The sequence below is a fragment of the Echinops telfairi genome, unplaced genomic scaffold (assembly GCF_000313985.2).
Source record: "Echinops telfairi isolate 266 unplaced genomic scaffold, ASM31398v2 ScPeMD7_5;HRSCAF=22, whole genome shotgun sequence".
NCBI lineage: Eukaryota > Metazoa > Chordata > Mammalia > Afrosoricida > Tenrecidae > Echinops > Echinops telfairi.
The window spans coordinates 17,725,162-17,737,242 of record NW_022103901.1 but is presented as its reverse complement, the minus strand read 5'-3'; the positions used below and the strand labels follow the sequence as shown (position 1 = coordinate 17,737,242).

Genomic DNA, 12,081 nt, shown 5'->3' with positions numbered 1-12,081 from the left:
AGAGCAAATGTTTTGAGAATGATGAGGGCAATGAATGTACAAATATGCTTTACACAATTGATGTATGTATGGATTGTGATAAGAGTTGTATGAGCTCCTAATAAAATGATTAAAATAAATTAATTAAAAATTATTATTTTTATGTCTTTTGTAATCTTAGGACACCTGAAGGGCTGAATTCATTCAAAGTGTCAGAGTAGCTGGCATTGCTCAAAAACATTCTAGGGCCAATAATTAACTCATAGTCACTTGGAGCAAAAGCATACAGTTATGGACCACCTGTGGTCTAGTTGGAGTAAAGCAAGAGAAAGATTCTTTTGCAAATCAAAGCATTCAAAAGCATTCATTGGGATGGACTGAATTTTATCCCCTCAAAATATGTGCCAATCTACCTGGACTATGATTTTCAGTAGTTTCTCAGTTACATGATAATGTAATGTGGCATTTATGTGATTATCCCTCATGATGTGATGTAATGTGATAAACCATAAGAGGACTAAAGATTGGCGTAACATTTGCAATCATTTTACAACCTTCTCCAATGTAAGGAGCATTTCCCTGGGGTGTGGCCTGCAATACCTTTTATTATGCAAGAGATAAAAGGAGAAAATACAAGCAGAGATTAGAGAGACCTACTATCACTAAGAAAGAAGAGTCATGAATGAGGGGAGTTCTTTGGACTTGAAGGCCTACACTGTGAAACCCCGAGATCCAGAGGCCAGAGGGCTAACCAGGAGGAAGGGGACACAGCAGGAAGCGGGAAAACCACAAGCAGTGGAAAAAGAATCAAATGGATCCAGTACCAGCAGGCAACATTGTAGACCACCTGTGGTAGCTACATAATCTGTTTGAAGGGGTGGAGTTTAGCCTGTCAATTAGGTGGCAGTCAGATGACCTCATTTGAAGGTGCTAAGGAGATAAATAGCTTGCTTAAGGTGGGGCCCAGACCCATTTTCTGGGAGACATTGCAGCTGACAAAATACAGGGAACTACGCTAGTGCCCTGAGCTGGAGGAGCCCCATGGAGACCCCTGACAGTGCTGAGATGCTTATAATGCCACTGGATCCATAAGACTTCTCACCCACTAGCCTGTGGTCTTCCTGCATTCAGCATCCTTGCATGCGTTTCATGAGTCTGAAGAGGACTTTATAGATTGGTATCAGACATATGGTCTAACACTGGATTTATGGACTTGATCTGAACCAGGCTGGGATGTTTTCTCAATATTCAATTGCTCTTATGTATAAAGTTCTTTCATATATATATATGTCTATGAATTTGTTTCTCTAGTCTATCCAGATGAACACACCACCAAAAGTTCCCAAATTTAGCAAGTTACATGACTGGCCACCAGCTCAATCCCAAGAAACTAAATGCAGGATCTACACCAGTGGGATGAAGAAGGAAGGAGACCCCTGAGGAGATTCATCAGGCACTTTATTTCACCTGCACTTTATGAGAGAGGCCCTACAACCACACTCCTGAGGATCCTGGCCCAGCCAGATGGACATAAAACTTAACTATCATATGCTTTATGAGAGTTTCACAAGATAAAGAGGCAGAAGGACATTTGAATAAACATGACAGAAAACTACCAACTGTAAAGAAATACATACATGTATGCATCCAAGAAACCAATCAACTCCAATTAGAATATAACAAAGCAATTCATACTGAGACACATTCTGATTTGTCTGTTGAAAGACAAAGAGACTCCATTTCTCATAAAAAATAACACTTATGAAAACAGAATTAAATCATACATTTAAGGTGCTGAAAGTAACAGTAAAGCTAGCAACCAAGAGCACTGTACAGAGGAAAACTTTTATAGTAAAATGAGAGTGAAATTAAGACATTCCTTAATTTTTTTTAACTCTGAGAAATGTCATTACCACTAGAGCATCTTTAGAAGAAATACTAAGGGAAAACCTAAAGATTGGATATAAAGACATGATATGATAACTTTGAGATGCATGAAGAAATAAAAATCTCTGATAAAGTAAATATTATGAGCAAATTTAAATGTCAGTGATGTTAGAACATTACCCCAACAACAGGACAATGTACATTATTTTCCTGTACACATGGATATTCTCCAGAATAGATCCTCTATTAGGACACAAAGCAAGCCTTAATGAGTCTTAAAAATCAAGATATCATAAACCATTTTCTCTGATGACAATGCTATAGAATTAGAAATCAGCAATAGGGATAACAAGGGAGAAAAATAATAGTTGAAAATTGAACACCTTGCTTAAAAATTACTAGATATTTGAGGAAATAAGGAATTAATTTTAAAACATCTTGAAACAAACAAGAAAGAAAAGAGAACATGCCGAATTCTTGGAGACACAGCAAAAGCAGTACTCAGAAGAAAATGTATAGCAGTAAGCACACACATCAAAAAAGGATAAATAATCAACACCTAACACTAACATCTTCAACAATTAGAAGAAAGGCAACAAACTAACTTTCAGCTCCCAAAAGAAAGTAATAAAGATTAGAAGAGAAATAAATGGATCAAAAACAAAGACAATTTTAAAAAATCAACAAGCACTAACAATATTGACAAACCACTGGCAAATTTAACTAAGGAAAGACAAGATGCCAACATCACAAATAAGAAGTGAAATGGGCAACATCACATCAGAATCAACTTAAGTAAAAAAGATAATAGCAAAATATTATGCAGGACTCTACTCCAACAAATTTGAAAACCTAAAAGAAATGGATCAACCATTAGAAGTATATAACCTACCTAAATTAACACATATTGGTGTAGAAAACCTCAACAGACCCATAACAAAAGAAGAAATGGATCAGATTATTAAAAACTCCCAACAATGATGACAAAAAAAGTTTGAGACCAGACAGCTTCATGGGGAATGCTACCAAGCACTGAGCACTGACAGCAAAGTTAAAAAAATAGAAAGTAATCAATGCTGGAAAGGACGTAGAGAAGTTGAAACCCTCATATTCTGCTGGTGGAACTGTAAAACTATACAGTCACTGTGGAAAATGATTGTCCAGTTACTCAATCAGTTTCCTCAAACAACAGGGAATAGAAAGTTCATATGACCTATTAATCTTGCTACTCAGTTTATATCCTAAATAAGTAAGGAACAAAGCATGAGGAGATATATACACATCCATGCTCATGCCTTGCCAAAAAATAACGATGAAACTGAAATATCTCATGTCATATATGAATTTGGAGGGCATCATGCTGAGTGACACTGGTCAATCACAAAAGGATTAAGTATTGTACAAGACCAGTGATATATAAGAAAAAAATTAAGATAATGGTTTTCATACTGAAAGAAATAGACCTTGAGGCTTAACTAGGGGTGGGAGGGAAAGGGCAGGAAGTGGAAACAACAAACTCCAGGCAGGTGTTAACTTGTCTACCAGGATGAAAGAGATGGTAATTCCTAACAGTGGGAGAAGACAAGAAGAATAAGAACAAGTAGAAGAAAATAAAGGGGTACACAGAGCAAGCTAATGGGAGGTTTGAGAAGTTGTTTAAAATTTTAATACAAAAATGATCTGAAATGTAAACCCGCATCTAATTTACAATAAAAAGTTTTTAAAGAAGAAAGAAATGGTTGGTGAAAATGGTTGTACAACTTGAGGAATATAATCAATTTCAGTTACCATAATTGTACATCCTGAAGTTGTTCAATTTGTGTATGTTCTGCTGTGTACATGGCCATCAACAACAAAACTAAAATATTTTTTAAAGGAAAAAACAAATTTTCTAACAATTTAATAGACCATTTAAAAAAACAAAAATATAAGAAAATATTTGCAAATCAAATCCCAAAAAGGCAATAAAGAAACAACCCAATACATGAACAAAATATATTACTATTTAATATGTATGTATATATATATATATATAATTTCAAAAAGTTCAGGGAAAATGGGATTACAATATAGTGAAACTTTTTCACAAACTTTTAAAACCCCCACAGTTGACAAATAAATACATGAAAAGATACCTAAGGAGGAATTGTCTAAAAATAGGCTTAAAAACAGACGTTACCTCTATGATCTATTTGATATACATGTGTATGTTCCATCTACCTTATGAAAACCAAAAATTATGACTCTGCAAGAAATCTCCAGACATCTGACAATAATACAGTCCTTCTAGCTTAAAAAACTGTCATATGCGGTGCAATTGATGAGCTTCATAATCTAGACCCAAGAAAGCAAGAACTATTTGAGGCTAGCAGTTCAAAATCAGCAAGCTCACTGCTGGGGAAAACATAGGCATTCTACTCCATAAAGAACTGCAGTCTGGGAAACTCATGGGGGCACTCACTGACTTCTAACCTGTCCTATGGGCTTCTTTTCGTTGGCATAAACTCGATAGCAGTGAGTTTCCTTTTTGAGTTTGAAGATTTACAGGCATTGCAAGTGAGAGTAACTGACAGCGGCTTTGGTGAAACGACAACCTCAATAGATAATGGAAACTCTATTCACAGTTTCAGAAGCTTGGAGTCTTTAGGTGGCCAAGAACTAGAGATGTGAGAGAGCCAATCATCAGAATCATCCAGGAAAAGAAAGAGAAAAGCAGAAAGCCAAGTGAAAGTAATTAGGGAAAACATATTGAAGGGTGTGTTAGGGTTCTCTAGAGAAACAAAGCCAGGATGCTAATACTTTTATATGTATTTATACAGATAGATAGATAACATAATAAACAGTTAACTAAATTATAAAGAAGTACAAATGGCTCCTTGTAACTTACTCCCAGGAGACAGTTGTGACACACTGGCATTCCTTCAAGTTGAGGGCCACCGGGTAGTCCTCTGTAGTGAGATTCAGGCTATCCGGGCACAGGCAGCAAACAGGAAGGCAGGTCACCAACAGTCAGCCAGATGACAGGGTCTGACAGTCCCCAGCTCAAGAGATGTAAATTCCAATGGTGTGGCGAAGCAGGTCTCGAAGGAACCTCAAATTACAGTGACACAGTCCACAGGTTAGGTGTCCCACAGGTAGTGTAGCTTGCGAATTGAGGCACAGAACAAGCAAGGCAGCTGCACACTGGCCCGATGATCAAAGAGCAAGAGACAAGAAAGGCGTGGCTCACCGAGCCATTTATCTCTCCGCCCTTCAATTAATCCCACATGTGTTTATCCTCCAGGTTGGCACAATAAACTAACTACCTCAAGGGGCATGCCACAAAATTAGCAACTGTTTTGAACACAAAGGTAGGAATAGCTCAAGTTCAGTGAGAGGCATACCTCCTGCGAGCACCAGTTCTCAAAATTCACATTCCCATGCCACTCCTTCCTCGTCTGTTCAGGCAAGTAACCCTGCTCCTACTGCATTAGCTTTGGGGGGCAGTTATCCTTCAAAATCACCGAGTCATCTCTCACTGCTGAAATTAGCAGCCTTAGAAAGTACTAAAAAGCAAGACGTGGAAAAGAAGGAACATCGTGTAGATGATTTGCTCGTGGCTTACTGTGATATCAAGAGAGGACAAAGAGGCTGCCTGCTCCCAGAAAAACTTAGTCTCAGAAATTCTCAGGGGCAATTCTACTCTGCCCTGAACAGTTGCTACGAGTCTAAATCAATTTGATGAAAGTGAGTTTGGGTGTTTGTTATTGTTTGTGTGTTTTGTTTACTGTGATGTCAGATGACAAATAGATTAACAACATCAACAATAAAAATTACCTGAAAAATACAAATGCTACTGCCAACAAGTGGATTTCAACTCATATATAGGGTTTCTGACACTATTAATCTTTACAGGAGCGAATAGCTTCATCTTTTTTCTCCTGCAACTGCTCGTGCAGTGGTTCTCAACCTGTGGGCCGCGACCCCTTTAGGGATCAAACGATCCTTTCACAGAAGTCACTTAAGAACATCGGGCAAAAACACCTATTTCCAATAGTCTTAGGAACCGAGACACTGCTCCTCTATCCATCTCCAGGCAGGTCCACCCACATGCAGATACGCCCACATATGAGTGCCCAGCATGAAGACGGTTACCCATGCTACACCATGTGTCAGACAAAATTTCATTTATTTGTCATTAGAAATAAATATTTCACCACATAGAATTACATATTGTTTTCGTGATTCATCACTATGCTTTCATGAGGTTCAATTTGTAACAATGAAATACATCCTGACTACCAGATAGTTACATGAGGATTCATCACAGTAGCAAAATTACAGTTATGAAGTAGCAACAAAAATAATTTTATGGTTAGGGTCACCACGACATGAGGAATTGTATTAAAGTGTCACAGCATGAGGAAGGTTGAGAACCACTGTGCTAGTGGGTGTCAATTGCCAACCTTGTGGTCAACAGTCCAATGCTTAACCCATTGTGCCACCAAGGAGCAATTCAAAAATTAGATATCAAAGAGCAAGACATTTCTTACTGAAAAGAGTAGGCAATAAAATCTAACAAGCCGAGCGATTAGTATAAAAGACAGATTACACTGTGGGCACTTCAAAACATTTAGACAGGGTGCTTCCTTTATTGAACAATAGACTGATGGTTTTGTATTTCCTAATCTTGTGGAATAACAACAGTGAGTGAATCAGCAAAGGGAAGATATTGAAAGGTAAGGGAAACTTATAACCAAATGCAAACTTCCCACGGTGAACAATTCTCAAACACCTACAAATTCTGAACCAACACAAAGAAAAGGCAAACCCATCAATAGGACAGAAAATGATCCCTTTGCTAGACCGAATTTAGCACAACTGTTGACTTATGTGGAAAATCAAAAACAAATAGAAATTTTCAAGCTTAGACTATGGCATCTCAAAATAGAAGAAGCAGAAACCCAGAGAGAACTTGAACATTTGAAGAGTCAGAAATTACTGTATTTGAGAACTGAAAAGAATAAACAAGGAAGATAATTTGCCATTCAAAGATCACCCTACGTTAAGTAAAAGACATTTATTATTCCATCTCCTTGGCAGAGGTGGCTTTTGACCTTCATGAACAAAGATATGCGATGACGACCCATCAGCTTAATAAAAGCTGGAGAAATGAGAAGAAGTGTAGAGAACGCAAGCAGCTAGACCATCTGTGTGAGTCTGGGTACATTAGAGAAACAAATCCACAGAAATTCATATGCATAAGAGAGTTTATATAAAGGGTAAGTGCACATCAAGAAAACACCCCAACCCAGTGCTACCCAAGCCCACAAGTCCAACATTAGCCCATATGTCTGACACCAATCCACAAAGTCTTCCTCCATCTCACAAAACACATACCATAACACCGACTGCAGGAGGAAAGCCAAATCAGTGAACATGTAAGCATCTCAGCACTGGCAGGGGTCTCCACACGGCTGCTCCAGCACCCAGGGCTACATCAGGGTAGGTCCATGCAGCTTCTCCTTGGGGATGTCTTTCAGGAAGTCAGCTTGCAAGCTGAAACAAGGAACTGGCTAAGGCAGCTGCACCCTGGTCTGACCATCAGAAAGCAAGAGACCTGAGAACTAGAAATGCGAGGCTCACCAAACCATTTATCTCTCAGCCCTTCAATTAATCCCACATGTGCTTATCGGCCAGGTTGGCACAATAAACTTTAACTATATCTCCATCCCAGATTAGTTCAATTCTAAGTGTGTTTCTCTTTGGACATTGATAGCTTTGTGAAGTGTGAGGAATGCAAGGACTTGGAATTTTACCTGAAGCAACATAAATTAATGTCAAAGAAAAGTTAATTCTATTATAATGCAAGTTGTTAATTTCTCAAGGAGGTCAAATCCCCTATCATGCCTTATAATCTTGAACCAGGAAATATACTTTTGGTTGACTGAACTGCACATGAGGAGACGAAAATCACTGAGTTTGTTTTGTCCACGGTTATGAATGACGATAGTTATGGGTACATGGAATGAGCTAACTTCCCAAGACACAGGCATTTACTTCCTGGTATTTATCTTGTGGAGGGTTGTGTTTTGTAGTTGGAAAAGAGCCATCAAAGACTTCCAACAAGGTTCATGTGCAGTCAATTGGGGTCATCTTTTTTCAATGTTTCTATCACAGAAAGGCATTTGATCATAATCAATCTCAATAAGACATTCTTGCAAGGAAGCACAATATTAAAAGGCCCAGAAGTTCAGTTTTCTGTAAAACCAGTATGAGCAGTGAAGACAAGTCCTCATAAGACATTGGTATACTAGAAAGAAATGGATTTGACGCGCACCAAATGGCAAATGATTCATACCTTCTTCCTTACCTGAGATCAATATTTAGGAAACTTACACATAGCTGGGCTGACAGCCTCTTCTTTGCGCACAATTTCTTACTAACGGCTGCAAAATTGGCATGATACTGTTGAATTGCTTCCAGACGCACACTTGAGCTTGAAAGTACATTCTTGTCTTTTTGTTTGTTGGTTGGTTTTCACACAGGACATAGTTGAGAATTGTAGTTAAACTCAAGTTCTTCATAACACCATTTGTATGAGAGCTGATCATGGACAGTGAATCAATTTACACTCTGACTATTACCTGAGCAGTGAGGGATGAGTGTTGATTGCACATAAACAGGAGTACTGTATTCAAACAGAAGAAAAATGACATGATGTTTGTTTGGAGGAACACTATAAATGATATTTAGAGGGCTTAAATACATTTGGTTGTTACTGGACAATTCTAATGTGAAGGGCAGTTTTTCATAATTTAAAAACACATGGGGAAAAATGAAATTAATGCTAACCCATAAAAACCATAGTGCCTGGATAGACTCTTCAGCAGTTGCTGAAACCAAGGTGAGAACTGAGAGATAGTGGCAGTTGCCTTGTAGTAATAGAATGTGACTGTCAAAACCTTTGGACAAACTAACTTTGTCATTTACATACTCTGCATTCTACCAAGTGGTACTTCAATGTCATCTGCCCATGTTTCCCCCCACACTGGGTATATTAAAAGGAGAGCTTTTATTCCTAATACCTTACACCATAACTGAAATGAACTGCTGGTTAGAAATCAGTTGAGTTCACTAAAGTGCAATATTTCCTGTGTTTTCAACACATTAGGTTTCCTAGCAGATACTTGAGTTTTCTTGCCAGGCCACGTTAAAAAACTAAGGTATTCTACCCAAGTACGGACCAGTTCTTGAAAAGATAATGATAAATTCCCTTCTAACTCGATTGTAAATGGTTGTACAGATGTCATATTGTTAGCACAAAAATCTGGTTCCCTCTCTTCTGCTGATTTGGTGCTAAAAATACTCTGAGGCATGCTTTTTGAAAGGAGAAAAACATTTTATTTGCTTAAGCAAATAGATGAGATCTTTATACGTTCAAGAACAAAAGGGGATGACCTTGGAAAAAGAATGCAAACAACTTTGTATTTTTTGCTATGGAGCATCCGCTAACAAGTCCATTTGTCTTCACAACTCACTCTACCCTGATGGTCAACGCTTGTACAGCCTCACACAGTGAGCATGGCTTCTTTTGTCTTGCTTGTCTTGTTCAAAGAACTCAAAAGAATAAGCTTCAGTACTCTACTTTTGTTCTCTCAGGTCAAGGGTGGTCAAACTTCACATGTCCTTGGGGCTGAGTTATGTTGAATACAGCTATTCTTTGAAATAAGTTGGAATACCAGTTATTTTATTGAGAAGTAACCGCTTGAACTATTTCAGATGTAAGCAATTACAAGATGTGGGATTATTGTTAGGGTTAACATATGCTGATTTGGGATAGTTTCTACCAAGGTCAGCTTAACTCTAAATGGAAAGATAGGGAGCATCTAGTCTCTGCTTTCCTCTGTCTCTCTCAAGGGATTTAATACTCTTAATAACATTTTAACCCATTCTTTACATAATCTGTTGCACATCTAGTTAACATTTTGTCCTTAAGTCATTTCAATAACAAGTGCATTGATTCTTAACTTTGAAGGGAAAACACTAAAGACAAATCAGTCACAAGGTAAACTATGGAGGTGAGCATTATGCATAGTGCTTCAGTAGCTCGTTTAAGACCTGATCTGATTTCAGTATTTGAATTACTAATTTCGGCAGCTTATTCTTGTACAAAAGCTTAAATATATAGCTTTTCTAGTTGGATACTGTACATTTTCAAGTCTTTTTGAAAGAACTTTGCTGCTAAATGATATTGCATCTTTTCTAAGAAACTGAATGAGCCCCCTAAAGGGGTGTGTTAGTCAGGGTTGACTAGAGTAACAAATTCATAGACACTCATAGGTATATAAGAAAGAATGTTCTATAAAAGAGCTATTGTATATTGAGAAAACATCCCAGCCCATTCCAGATAAAGTCCTTAAGTCCGATATTAGCCCATATGTCCAATACCAGTCTATATATTCCTCTTCAGACTCATGCAACACATGCAATGATGCCAAATGCAGGAAGATCATAGGCCAGTAGGTGGAAAGTCTTGTGGATCCAGTGGCAGTGGAAGCATCTCAGCACTGGTGTGAGTCTCCACTCGGCTCCTCCAGCTCCAGGCTCTGGCTCCATCAGTGCAGCTCCATGTAGCTTGTCAACAGGAATGTCTCACAGGGAGAGAATGTGTGTCTGGCCTCCAGTGAGCTATTTATCTCGGATGTGACTCCAAATGAGGTCATCAAGCTGTGACCTGATTGACAGGCTAGATTCCACCCCTTCACTCCTAATAGTCTCAAATTTACACCAGATTATGTAACTACCACAAGGGGCAACTTGACTATGTATCACATGAGGAAATGGTGTGGAGCCATGTCTAATCTCCTCCAGTGACACAAAAAGGCTGGAAAATCTAACTTCACATCTTCCTAAGACTGATTTCTTTGAGGCAGAGGTCAGGCATGCCTCCACTCTCCAACTTCCTTTAATTTATCTGACACCTACCACACTTCCTATGGCATTCTACTTCTCGGATGTGTTTGATAATCTATTGAATGGCCACACAGAACTCACAGACAATATTGATGATTGTGGGGGGTTATTAGAGAAATTAACAGGTTGCATCAAGTCTGGATCAGAAAATATTAAGGATATAGTCCTTTCATGCACAGTCCCTGTCACAGCAGGCTTGTCGCTTTGGTCCTTGACCTCTCATCCATGCAGTCCCTTGGCTTCTGTCTTGCTCAAGCAAGTACTACAGTGCTGTTCTAGCACTGATAAAGGTCCAAAAGTCACCCCACTCTGCAAACCTGGCTCCTGTCCAAAGGCCTTACAACTGACTCATTCCACAGGTTGGGAAGCCCAGTATTCTTTCTCAAGGTCTCAGTTCAGCTATGCTGCTCTACCTCGTAGTCTCAGTGTTGTAGTCTCAGGCAGGAATCTCACACACACCCTCCACTCTTCTTACTGATCATGGGATTCTTGTTCTTGCTTTTGAAATGGTTCACTTTTATACCCAGTGAAATAGCAAAACTGACCAACCCCTGAGTTACAGTAATCTACCCCTGATTAGCATGTTCCCACCCAGTCATTTGGTGGAAGTTACGAAAAGTATGAATAGAAGAGGCATATCAAGTAATTTCACTTCCCCAGAGATACACAGAAATTAGAAGCTGATATGCATTAACAACAACAATAAAGAAGTTAAACATTCATCTAAATAATGATCCTGCCATCCATTCTACTATAAGGTTTTTACTCAAGAAATATGAAAGCATGCATCTATTCAAGGAATAGTAGGCACATTTTCATAGCAGATTTCTTTGAATCACCAAACATTGGAAACAATCCTAATGTGTATTATTAGATGAACAGATAAAAACACGATGGTACATCAGTCCAATGGAATACTTCTCAGCAATAAAAAAGTAACAAACTACTGATGAACAACCAACATGGATGAATCTTAAAGTAGCTATTTTGAGGAAAAGGTGCTAGGTGTAAAACATACTACATTATTTCATTTAGATCACATTCTAAGAAAGTAATAACACAAGAGCAAGTCAAATGTGCTGCTGCTAGGGTTTCAGCTCATTCATGCAGAGGTTTATTACAAACAAATGTGTTTAATCATGATTCTGCAACCAGTGGGTTGCAGTAGACAAGCTCTCTCAGTAATATACTTGTCTTAGTCTCATCAGCAAAGGAAAAAGTCTGATCAAGGCAGTGTTTTTCTTCTTTTTTTTTTTTAAA

At 38.4% G+C, this 12,081-nt stretch overlaps 1 pseudogene; it reads left to right on the top strand.

Moving 5' to 3' along the window:
* LOC101649407 overlaps nucleotides 1-8,123 on the top strand; it is a 19,870-nt pseudogene extending 11,747 nt beyond the window's left edge.
* Nucleotides 8,124-12,081: the final 3,958 nt, after the last annotated feature.